The sequence below is a fragment of the Agelaius phoeniceus genome, chromosome 12 (assembly GCF_051311805.1).
Source record: "Agelaius phoeniceus isolate bAgePho1 chromosome 12, bAgePho1.hap1, whole genome shotgun sequence".
In the NCBI taxonomy this organism is placed as follows: Eukaryota; Metazoa; Chordata; class Aves; order Passeriformes; family Icteridae; genus Agelaius; species Agelaius phoeniceus.
In genome coordinates, this window is record NC_135276.1 from 14,664,130 (window position 1) to 14,676,847 (window position 12,718).

The 12,718-nt window shown below is 49.5% G+C and overlaps 1 protein-coding gene across 2 annotated transcripts in view; it reads right to left on the reverse strand.

Annotated features, from left to right (window-relative positions):
• Positions 1-5,008: 5,008 nt before the first annotated feature.
• HYDIN (HYDIN axonemal central pair apparatus protein) overlaps positions 5,009-12,718 on the reverse strand; it is a 61,578-nt gene continuing 53,868 nt past the window's right edge. Inside the window, exon 6 of one of the 2 annotated variants that reach the window (XM_077185143.1) lies at positions 5,009-8,001. The gene's annotated coding sequence lies outside the window, so the exon portion shown is untranslated. Of the gene's footprint in view, positions 8,002-10,656; positions 11,770-12,718 lie in introns of those variants that run through there. The other variant, XM_077185142.1, reaches the window with a different exon arrangement.

A 12,718-nucleotide genomic window follows, 5' to 3' on the forward strand; every position in this document is an offset into this window, starting at 1 on the left:
GTTGTGCTTAGTTGAAGAGGACAAACTGGTCAGAAAATCATATTTCTAAGCAGAACTCCCTTCCTGGAGAACAGTCATTTGCTTAAAAAGAATTTCTGAGACCTGTTCCCAAGTCTGCAATATTTTGGGGGACCTCTCCTTCATGGGACAATCACTGGTTCCCAGACCAGGACATTCCCTGAGCAGGTCCTCACACGGACAGGCACAATACCATTGTTACAAAGGAGCAGAGGGAGTTTCTCTGCATCCCCCAGCAGGTGCCTCTTGAAGCACAGCACAGGGTCCTCTCTCCATTACAAAGGTCTGGACACAGGACCCTCACCCAGGGCAGATGCTCCTCCCCACTGATAGTGAAGGTCAGGCTTTTGGCTTTAGTTCTATGTGGCTGCAGGAGAGGCACAGAAATAATTTCAGCTGGCACTAACCCATTTCCCACCAGGCAAGCAATGCAGAAAAACACCCACTGTGTTTTCCCTGGCAGGTGCTCCTCTACCCCACAGCAAAGCCCACCCTCACCCCTCTCCATCCCAGATGATTTCGGGCCATTCACAAAAGGAATATGCTTCAAAGAGACACAGCCTTCCAGAATAACACTTTAAAATCATTTCACTTAATTGAATCATGCAGTACAGCAGATAAATAATGAGGCACCAGATGAGACATGGCAAATCCCTTGGCTGCAGTGGTATGAGACATATGCAACAAGCAGAAGCACAGCATGAAAACAGTACAAAAGCAAGAAGGCAAAAATAAATCAACACCACCATCAGTAAAGATTATTTCCAAGGACATTTAAAAAGTAATTGCATATCAGGGCAGAAATCTGACTTCCCTTGCTCCAATTCAGCCACTAAAAGGCTGGGGGAGGCCGGGTCAGAGTTCCACTATAGAGGTCTCAGTGCAGAGCAACTGGGCTTCTCTTGGATGAGGGCTCCAACAACTCCCTTAGCATAAAACAGCTTAATACACCCCAGGGAATTACCCAGGATCATCTCATTTTACAGAAAAAAGGAGGAAATCATGACTGCTGACTTGCTGGCACAGAAACTGCTTCATCTGAGCCATTGTCCTTGGAAAGCCCCAGCTCAGCTGCAGCACATCTCAAACACTTCCAGTTGGCTACCTAATGTTGCCCTTTTTTTATAGTGATTTAGACAGCTAAACTATCATCCTCATTTTTCTGCTCTACTCTATTAAACAGCAACTACTGCCTCACAGACCATCTCATGCCAAGCCCTCTGACATTTTGCTTACAAATTAAAAACCAGTCTCATATCTAAAACCACCCTCACTTACTTTACAAAGTGAATCAGGAAGGGTGGGGAGGGCATTCAGGAATGCTCAGCCACAGTGACCCACTTCCCCACCTGCAGACCCATTTCCAGCTGGGTCTCATCAAATTCCAACAAGTTTTTTTGTGTGCCCCTTCTTGATGCACAGCACCTTCATGAGCAGACCCTGGAATGCAGAGAAAAGTTGCCAAAAGCAGGTGGAGGGAGGTGGAGAAGAAAGAGCAGGGCTGTTAGCTCTGCTTGGAGGTCCCTGGTATCTTCTGCCAAATTAGATTAGGGTTTAATTACAACCTAAAGGGGAAATCTAATTTTTAGGCTAGAACAATGCATATATTTTTCAATAACAGAGAAATAAGCACATTCCAGTGAACTCTGTGAGGAATTAATTTCCTCTGGGGCCACTTGTTGGCCACTTGCCTGTTTCTCTGTATTCCTATTTTTTTTAGAACCAATTTAGGCTTTTGGAAATGGGAATGCTGAATCAGTGTTCAGCCTTTAATCACCCCATCTGCCCCTCAATTGGCTTTGCTGGACCTGAGCCTGCAGGCACTTGCTCCTCCTGATGCTGAGTCCCCTGAGTCTGTGGAGTCGGTGGCAGCTGAGGGTCCCAAGCATCTGGCACCAGAGCAGCCTCTGCTCCAAAGGGCTTGGGTGGCCCCGTTGCTGCCTCTTTCCTGCTGAGGATGCCATGACAGCTGCCTGTTCTGCTCTGCATGTTAATGAAGCAGGAATGTATTTTCTCTGGGTCCCTCAGCAGCCACCGTGTGATTGTGCGTGGCAGAGCTGCAAATGAAGATGGTCTCCAAGCTATTAACACCTCAAATTGCTCGTCAAGAGCCCAGCAGAAGGGCAGCATGTCAGATATTATTTCTGGGCCACATTAAGCACTGTTGGTATTCTAAGTGATCAGAATAAACTAATTCAGTCTGACACCAAGGGAATCAGATATCAAGACTGAGGAGGGTGAGCTCAGTAGAACTGAAGCATCCATACATCCAACCTTGCTGGAGCCCATCAGCAGAGCCTCCCAGCATCCATCAGACACACACATTAATTTTGACCAGGAGATGGGTTTTTTCCTACCTGGATTAGACTCTTGTGTGCTTAGATATTTTTTTTCCCTTCCAACTGTTCAAGCCATTCTTCTTCACTCTCTAGTCACTGAAATATCTTCCAGAGAAATCTCTTTCCCATAGAAGTTAAGTCTTTGGGTTGTATCCTGGCCACTCAGCTTCTCGTCCTTTGGCATTATCATAATCTTGGCCTTGGTCAGTGGTGGTTCCATCTTGGAGCCACTTGATATTGGCTCTGTCAGACACTGGGGAAGCTTCTGGCAGCTTCTCACAGAAGCCACCCTTGCAGCCCCCCCAGCTACCAAAACGTTGCCATGCAACCCAGTACGTGCCAGCCTTTCACTAATCTGTAATACTGCTCAGATTTTATGATTTGGCCTGCCACTATGTTTGTGTCAGAGGGGAGCCTGCAGAGAAATCACAGTGGGAACTGCATTTCCTGTAATTACATTGCATCCTCACTGCTGGATAAAGTCTGCCTAAAAATGTTGTTGCAACTGCTGGTGTACTTCTATTTTTAGTGTTGCTCTTTTTTTTGTTTTTAATGACATTTGAAATTAAGTTATTTTCTCCATGGGAGCTCTGGAGGTCTAGAGGTATTTTGACAACCCAGAAACATTCAATCAAAATAGTTTAAAAAGTGAAGAGGATCTTTAGCCAGCCTGATGTGTAGGCTTGGATTTCTCTTTGCCCCTTTAACCCTTTCATTCCAAATTCAGTTCCACAGTTCTACCTCTGAGAGATGGGTCTTTTGTTATGTTTTGCATTCTCATTGGGAATTGATCCTATTTTATTTCCTCAGGGTTTGAGCTAACCCATGAAATCTAAGGCAGTCTCATGACTCTTCTGAGAGAAATAAGCTAAACTATTTTTAAGTCATCTTTTCAAAAGTCTTTCTATAGAGAAAAGCCTTCCCTGCAGGGAAGGCAACCCAAGAAAGGAAGGGAAAGAACCCATGTGCCTGGTGTATTGTTATTTGCTAGGCACTTTTGAATTAATTTTGTGTCAAACTCTCTTGAAGTGGCCTGTACATCATCAGGCTTCTGATATGGAGGCACCAGGGACAGGGGCATCAAAGTAATGCAAGGATGAGCACACATACTGTGTCCCGTGCCCCTCACTGGGATCTTTTTTCCTAATGTGTTTGTTAGGCTGTGGTTTTCCAGTGCTACCTCCTGCTGCCAGCACACAGTGCTTTCCTCAATGTGTGCTAAAAACAAGTGCCCTCTGCAGGCTTTTCCCTTTTTATGGACAAATACACAGAATTGTCCCAGCAGCTGCAAGAAGATAAAACTATCAATGTCTCCCCCTTGGAGGCAGAGATGCATACCTTATTTGAGGTGCATTTCTTATTTGAACATGATGACAAAGCAGAAATGTTCCTTTTAGACCCCTCCAGCATGAGACTGAAACTGAAGGAGAAGCAGGCAGGGGATGGGCAGACAGGGCAGGCGTTTCAGAAGTGCCCAGGCACTGCTGCTGTTCACTGAATGCTTGGTTGCATTTTTTTTTTGGTGGAGACTGGTGCAGAAGCTGAGAATTTGGACAGACCCCACTTTCACTGGCCTCCTGGAAGGCAAACTCCTCTGGGTGTTAAGGAGAACCTCAAGCTGGTGGTCTTCTGCCTGTGCTGCCAAGGGGTGCATGTGGAGCTGGAGATCAGCCCCCAGGAGCTGTGTTCTGCACAGGTCACTCATCCCACAGGCACTCTGAGACTTGTGACAAAGAGAAAATGTTTGACTCTGGTTTCAGAGGCACAGATGGAGCTGTTCCAGATTGGCATTCAGTGGTGAGGCTGGTGTGACCATCCTCCTGTCCCTGCAGGACAGACAGCAAGACCCTGGTGCTAAGAAACCACACCCCACTGCAAGAATTAAAAGGCACAACTATATCTGCAAAATGTTAATGAAGGATGCTAAAAAGAAAGCCTGGAAAGTGTTCCAGGAACCACATATAAGAGACAGGAAAAATTAATTACATGAACAAGACCTAATATTTGTGAAAGGAAACCATATGTGGTAGGTGTCACTGTGAGATGCAAATATACTGAAGCATCTTTAGAAGAGGCTGTGATGGAAAAGGTGAGGAAATACCAACACCTTCAAAAACAAATCCACGAACTAACAAACGCAGCAGACATTGTGCTTACAGATTAAAAACCAGTCTCATCTCTAAAAACACCCTCGCTTAGTTTGCAAAGTGGCTCAGGAAGGGCGGGTAGTGCGTTTAGAATGGCTCAGCCGCAGGGACCCGCTCTGCTACCGCAGCCCCTGCACAGAGCTGGGGGTCCCACACCGCACATGCCGTGCTCCGAACTCTGCCTCCACAGCAAGCCGGGCAGGGCAGGGCAGAGCAGGGCAAGGGAGAGCAGGGCAAGGCAAGGCACGGCAGGACGGGCAAGGCAAGGCAGGACGGGCAGGGCAGGGCAGGGCAGAGCAGAGCAGGGCGGGCAGGGCAGAGCAGGGCAGGGCGGGCGAAGCTGCGCCGGGCCCCTGAGGGCGGCGGGGAAGCGCCGCGGCCGTAGGGCAGGCCGCCCGCCGGGCTGCAGTGGCGGCGCTCGGCCACACGGGCGCGCCCTCAGGCCGGGCTGGCGCCGCGAGCGCTCCGCTCTGAGGGCAGCGGGCGAGAGCGGCCTGGGCCGGGCCGGGCACCGCGGACAGCACACGGGGCAAAGCCTCGGCCGGCTCACACCCGCCACAGAAACAGCCGAGCTGGCTCGTTTGAAAACAAGAGCACACAGCACACGGGCTGTCGCCGTCAGCCACGCTGTGAAATGCCAGGATGCAAGCGAGAGATTTACCTTTGCCCCGGGAAAGGGATTTCTGTGGAAGGCATTTGCACAGTGGGAGAAATGAGCACGCAGGTGAACAGCACTTGCATTATCTGTGTATTTATCGTCTCTCTCCCCACGGCGCTGTGACACAGCAGATGTTTCTTCACCTCTGGAGCGAGTCCATAGGAGGCCACCCAGCTGATCAGAAGGATGGAGTAACTCTCCCATGAGGAAAGAATTAGGATTGTTGAGCCTAGAAAAGAGACGGCTTTGGGGTGACCTAATTGCAGCCTTCCAGTAGTTGAAAGGAAATAACAGGAAAGATGGGGCAAGACTATTTACAAGAGCATGTAGTGACAGGTAAGGGGGGAGGCTTCAAACTGAAAGGAAGTAGATTTAGATATTAGGAAAAAAATTCTTCCCTGTCAGGGTGGTGAAGCACTGGCACAGGCTTGCCCAGGGAAGTTGTCGATGTCCCACTTGTTTCTAGGATGTCCTGTGACCACCTAGGGCTGGTTTTAAAAGAAACTTCCTCAGAAACAGAGATGTCTTGCACTTCATAGGAAGACACTCCAGGCCAAGGCTGGGACAGCAGGGAGAAGGCAAGGAACAAAGAGCATCTCCTCTGCCTGCAGAGAGGACCCATTCCAAAAGAGGGGCCAAAGGGCTGTGGAAATGCTTCCACCAGCACTGTGGAGCTGAGACTAAGCCTCCTGACAGAAGCAGGTCAGCCTGGAGGTGGAGGGACTGACAACAAACTGTGAACCCCTCTGTGTTGCTCTCATCCAACCCAGCCACACAAGACAAAATGCATCCAGGAATTAATGTGGGACTTTAATGGGAACACAGGTAGATTGACACCAGGGAGAAAGGAATCTTTCCTAGAAGGGCCAGGATAGCCCTATGACACCTATTGATCCCAGCCTCTGAGATGTTACAAAAAAAAAAGTCTCAGCCTGTGTGGTGGTTTCTGAGCCTGCTCAGGACACAGCTTTACACCACTTCCCACACCCACCTCCCAAAATAGAGCAGATAGAAATCACACTGCTTCTGCAAACCTCATGTGAAGAGTCACATGGGATGACACGACCCTGCCAGCTCAGGCTGTGTAAGAGCCACCAACATCAGGACAGAGAGGTAATGACAGTGCCTGAGGTCCCTGCCAGCACTGAGGACATGCACCAGAAGCCACCAACCCCCTTCCACATTAAATGCAAGAGTTTGATGGAACATCCTAAGTTGGAAAGGACCCACAAGGATCATCATGGCCAACTCCTGGACAATCAACAGTGTCAGTACTGCTTCCCTAGAGCAGGCCCCCAGGGACCTCCCATTAGGCACAGCCAGGGTACTGTGTGAAAACCAGCCTCCCAACAAAGCACCAACTCTTTCCAGGTGATCCCAGGACAAAGCACCAGAGACCACACACCCAGGAGGTATTTAAATGGCCTTACATGATATCAGCACTTTGAATTTCTCCTTCAGGCAACCAGATGCAGATTAAAAGGGCACTTTGGAGCAAGCCATGGACAGCTCAAGGATGTTTGCAAGATTTGATTTTTGAGTTCACTGAGAGTCCTCAGCTCCTGCTGAAACCCACAGACCACAACTGTACCATTACTCTTGAAAAGTCAGGGAAGGGTCTGAGGCCCCTCAGGCTTCATCCAACATGGCTCATGCCTCTCCCAGAGTATTCCTATGAGATGTAGCTCATCCAATTTTTCGGGGTGCAGATGCTAAAGCTCCTCAGCCAATTGCTCCAAGGTGAGGTGGACCAGGGCCAGCCACAATCAGCACTGCAGGCTGGCACAGCAGGTCCTTGTACAGATCATCCTTAGGCAGCCAAACTTCCTTCTCTGGACAAGTTATGACCCTGGGAGTAGTCTCCACTGACTTTACTATGGTTATTCTGACTTGCACTGATTGTACAGATGACAGAAGCCATTAAATCTTCTCCTTCCTCATGCTTTGCACAGCAGCCAGGGGATTTATAAGCATCAGGTGAGCTCCTGATTCTCTATGAGACAGAAAAATACTTCTCAATCAGACTGGAGCCAAAGGTCCTTCTGAAGAAATCAGCAGCTCTAACAGAAATACAATTTGTAGTCTTTGTTCAAAATTAAACAAGCCCGACAGCTGTAATTTGGAGGTGTTATTTAAAGAAATCTGCACCAACTACAATCTTAGCAGCTACTTCAAAGATCAGCTCTACAAACAGATGACTATTGACTCCTGTAATGGAGAGCAAAGGAGGAGAGATGTGTTCCAGCTGTCTTCGTGGCCAGGATCTGGATACTCATCATTTTAAGATGTCTTCATGGGGGCAAGTGCTGAGAGCTTGAAAACACAGAATATGGCTGCAAGGGTTAACAATATTAGGAAACAGTGGGAAACCAAAGAACTGGTTGAGCATAACCCCCTGAGAACAGCAGCCTGCTTTGCTCCTGGTTGGATCTGACAGGCAAGCAGGAGGCTTCCAGCCATGGAAAAAGAGAGATTCTCAATCTGTCCCCTTCTTAGGGCAAAGGCTACAGGAGAGGGAATCTGGATCTCAAAAGCTGAACCCTGAGGACAAGCTCATAGCATGGCTGGCAGGTTCCCTGCCTGCCAGCACTGCTGTCCTTCCATGGGGCCAAGAGCAGCGTGAGAAAAGGAGGGAGGTGAAATGATAGAGCACGTCCTGAAGTCCTCACCTAGGAGGAAACGTTCCCGCTCGTCAGAACCATTTCTGCTGACCCCCGGAAGGTGTCTCCACCGGCCCGCGCGGACGAGGCACATCCCGGGCAGGCAGAGAAGCCCCAGCCCAGCCTCCAAATGGGATTCTGCAGCAGGTCACCATGGGGCACGGAAGGCGAAGGTAAAGCTGCAACGATAATGAGCACAAAATGAAAAGCAAACAAAAAAGTGCTCCAGTTTAATATACTTCCTAGGGTCAAATCCCAAAATAAATCAGACACTGAAGCTCCACCCTGCTATGTGTGCCAGCATTGCCATCTATCTCCTGCCCAGAAATGCAGGCATCCTCACCCTGGCAGAAATTAGATTAAAGGCGTGGGGGGCTTTTACCCCATGTAAAAGCTGAGTTAATATCGCTCCTGAGTTACTGTTAAAGGTCACTCACATGGTACATCAGAATTCCTCCCTGCTTTACCTAGAGCAAGGCAGGCATACTCCCAGGATGTGCTCACAGTCCAATGGTGCCACAGAGCTCCTGGAGATGGGAAAAGAGATGACCAGACAGGACTGACCTGGTCCAAGTGACACTGGGGACAGCTGGGGACAAGTGGGTGGTGACAGAGGCCAGCAAGGCAGGAAAGAGGTGACAGTTATCAGTGAGGGGGAACATGCAAAGCAAGCTCCCAGCTGGGAAGGTTTCCTGCGGAGGAGGATGACTCTCCTGAGGGCAGAGCCACTGAAAAGGCAGCTTTGAGTCAGGCACTGTCGAAAATGCATGGCATGGCAGCTGGGCCCAGAGCACCCCTGGGGTGCCCGACCCCTCGGAACTCCTACCTCCTTCTACTGCATGAAGCACACAGTGCAGAGTAAATCAATCCTTGCTCTATCTAATTCTGGGATGGGCATTTCTGTGGCTGCCCTGCTCTTTGCTGAACCCCATTCAATCTCCCTGGAAGTGAAGCCCTCTTTGCTCTGCTCCTGGCTGCCTCTCTGTCGCAGTCAGGGCATGCAGACAAATGGTGACACACCTCTAACATCCTGAAGTCCCCACACCTTAACCCAGCTGCTACTGCTTCTGAGTTGGCAAAGACAATATGCAGTAATCTGTCAGAATTTAAAGAGTATCTGGATGATGCTTCTTATAATAAGATTTTAGGTTGTGCTCCCTGTCTAGGAACCACATTGGGCTAGAAGAAATCAGCACAAAAATCCCCAGTGCAGACTTACACTAAAAAACATGTAAAGATTTAGCACCTGGATTCAAATTTACCACAAGGAACTTGAGCCTCTTCTAAGAGTTTAAAGATTTCTCAGCTACCCTGTGAAGACAGGGATACACCAGAAAAGAACACAGCCATACTAGAAATGGCAATTTTTGGCAGAGCTGTGCCAGGGGTTCAGATGGATTTTCTCTTGGGAAAGCTGTTTAAAGCACAGCTTCCAGGAAGCAGGAAAAGAATGAAGGGTGAGAAAAGATGGAAAAATTAAAAGAAAAATGACGTTTCGGAGATTATTACCTTACCCATCACCGACACATTCAGTGAGGGCTGTTCCTACCAACAAACCAAAAAGAAACATCAATGTTTTGTTTCATAAACAATAAAGTGCTGTGCAGGAGCCTCCTGCACCTCTTGCGCCTCCTTCCCAGGACGAATACATGCAGGAACCATCCAGGCAGCACTGACAGAATGGCTTGGGTAGGGAGAGGGATGTCCTTTGCAGAGCCCACGTACCTTGGGCTCCCCCGTGAGCCCTGGCCAATGAAGATGTGCAGAAAGCAAGGGCAGAAGCCAGCAGGGCCAGCCGAGCAGTTCATGCAGGGATGGACCCCTGGGGGGGTCCCGGGCCGGTGCCCCACCTCAGCTGGCGCCTAAGAGCTGGCTTGGAACTGGTGAGGACCAGGGAAATCCAAATGTTTAATGAAAACAAGCATCATGAAGGCCCGAGGTGGGTGTTGACGCAATGTGATTTCTGCCCAGTGCTCTGTTAGAAAGCCCACGGCACAATGACGTTGAGGGTCGGCTGAGGTGGGATCCCAGGTCTTACCCGCAGCCCCCTCGTAGGGCCAGGGAGGTGGAGTGTGAGCGTCCACACTTTTTGGTTTGCTTCAACACATGAACGTGGTCTGGCATCTTTCACCACAAAAGGTGGTGAACTACGCCTGGGTAGGGCGAAGCCAGAGGAACCTCTGGTGGAGGTCCATAGCGGTCCTGACAAGCAAATCAGTCGCCTGACCCACGTCTAGGGGTGAAAGACTAATCAAACCATCTAGTAGCTAGTTCCCTCCAAAGTTTCAGGAGGGAACTGGGATAGCTGGCACTTGGCAATGGGCAGTTTTACCCGGTAAAGCGAATGATTAGAGGTCTTGGGGCCGAAACAATCCCAAACTATTCTCAACCATCTAACGGATGAGGAGGCTGGCTCACTGGCATGGAGCCACACCATGGAGTGCAAGTGCTCAGGGGACCACTTTTGCTAAGAAGAACAGGTGCTGCAGGATGAACCGAACACTGACCGCCTGATGCCAATGCTCATCAGAGCCCAGAGGTCTTGGTTGATCTAGACAGCAGGATGGTGGCCATGGAAGTCAGAATCCACTAACGAGTGTGTAACAATTCACCTGCCAAATCAACTAGCCCTGAAAACAGGCTGCTTCCCAGATTTGCAGCTGAACAGTGCTGGCAGAGCAAGAAGAATGTTTGCTGAGCAAGAGCGTTTGCTGACTGGCTCCAAAAATCAGAAGGCAATCCCCATCCAACATCCTCCAGCTTGATCCGAGCATGAATGACAGATGAACATCTCCCAGGCTTGGTCCTGATGGTACAGTACAAAGCTAGGGAGATAGTTAAGCACCTGCCAGCACTTGGGATGTACAGTGCTTTTCCCCTAGGCAATGCTTTCTCCTTTAGTTTCTGTACCCTCAATTCACTCCTCTAAAACCCAGTCCAGTGAGGAATGACAACTCAGTGAGGTTCTGCCACTCTCTGACAAGGGCAGTTGCCTGGTGATCCTCTGGCTAGCCCTCACCTCCTGGCCCGTGCCAAGAGTGGCTGTCTCCTATCGGCCCCTCGGGTTGGTCTGGGTGGCAGCAGAGCAGGGCTGCCCAGCTCCTGGAGGCAGCAAAACTGCTCTGTGCAGCTGCTGATAGGAATCAAGGAAGTCAAGAACAAAGGAGATGAGAGGGACCACTTGTATAAGTTCTCAGGAGAGTTTAATCTTCAAGAAAGTCCAAGGACAAATGACAAAGCTCCAACAGGGTAACAGAAACTTAAGCATGGGAAGGGTACTAGGGGAGGATAACCAATAGTAGAACAGCAGGGGATGAACATAGGGCGGGGATCAGATTCCAGGTAACCAATAGGGGATAACATGGGAGGGGATCAGGCTGGGCACACCAATGGAACTTTGAGGGAAGGGTGATAGACAAGGAAGGTTCTAGAGAAAGGGGTGGGGTTACATTTGATGAACAAGGGAAGAGGGCAGTACTTCCAGGATTGGCAGGGAAGGGTCTGGAAATCAGGGAGGCTGACATGGGGACCGACATAAGATTAGGTGGGAAAATAGCAGTAAACAACTTCAGGGCAAAACCATTGAGGAAACCAAACGGGGTACATGAAACAAACCGCTATAAACTCACAATAAGGAACACCTTAAGATTACAACAGAAAAACAATCTACCCAACTCCCACGCGAAGGAGGCGGCTGAGGCTCCCCAAACCCAAGTGTGAGAGTTAAAGTGACTCCCATGCAGCTGTTCTGGTCTCCAGCTTCCGTTGCAATGTCTCGAGTCACAGTCCTCGATGTGTGTGACAGTGGGTACCGGCCCTGAGGCAGAAGGAGCTGCCTCAAACGTGCTGTAGTGCTCCCAGAGCTCAACCAGACGGTGCCATGCCCAGGCCTGGGGGCAGGCTGGATGACTTGCCAGCCAGAGAGCTGGGAAAAGAGCAGCACCATTCTGGAAGAGACAGAGAGATGGAAGGTGCATGGTGACTATCACTATGCTGAAGGTACAAAAGAAGTCCACAGACACATTGAACATAGGAAACCATCACCACCCATCTTTGTCCGAACAAAGCATCACTGTCCCACATCTCATGTCCAGCTTTGTGTCTCTACTACAGACTTGGTAACAATACATACTCACAACCCTCTCCATGGTGAGAATCTTACTTTTCATTCTGTCTGAATGAAGCAAGTAGCAAATTTTCAAGTGTCTTTTGCTTCAGCTCCTCAGTGCCTATGCCTATGAGACTCTCTGCAAGCTGTTCATGGCAGCCACATGGCCACCCCAGAGGTGATCCCTGCCCAGCACCCAGCACTTGCCCCAAGAGCCTCCAACTCTGAGAAACAGGAAACAACTTCTCTGTTACATTGAGCAAACCACTGCTCTGCTGCTGCTAAACCTCCTGCAGCTGAGGGACATACCAGGAGAGTCTTTCCTTCACAACTCAGCTCTTCTAAGTTACCAGGGGATTTAAGCAGGGAAATAGCACCTGTGAGGCTACCAAAGCCCAAAACACAGGGATCTAAGGAGCTGAGAGGACCAGGGGCAAGAAGGGGGTGGGCACTACTGTCCGTCATCTGAGGCTCCCCAGCACCAGGGTCATGGGGGATAAATGCATTTCTGATGGATGTTCCCAATGTTCCTGCTGCCTCTCCCTGCCAGTGGCTGACAGAGCACTGCTGTCAGATTTCTGCCTTGCACTCTTTTTCACTGTCTGCATTTTCCATTTTTTCCTTGTTATAAAAACAACAAAGCAAAATCCCATCAACTATAACACAGAATTGGTTTTTCTGGTCAGCACCAAGGCTGGGATCTGGCTCGCAGGGTCCCTGCAGTGACACCTGCCTGGGGACATGCAATGAGAGATGACAGAGACAGGAGAAATCACTAATGCTGTAGG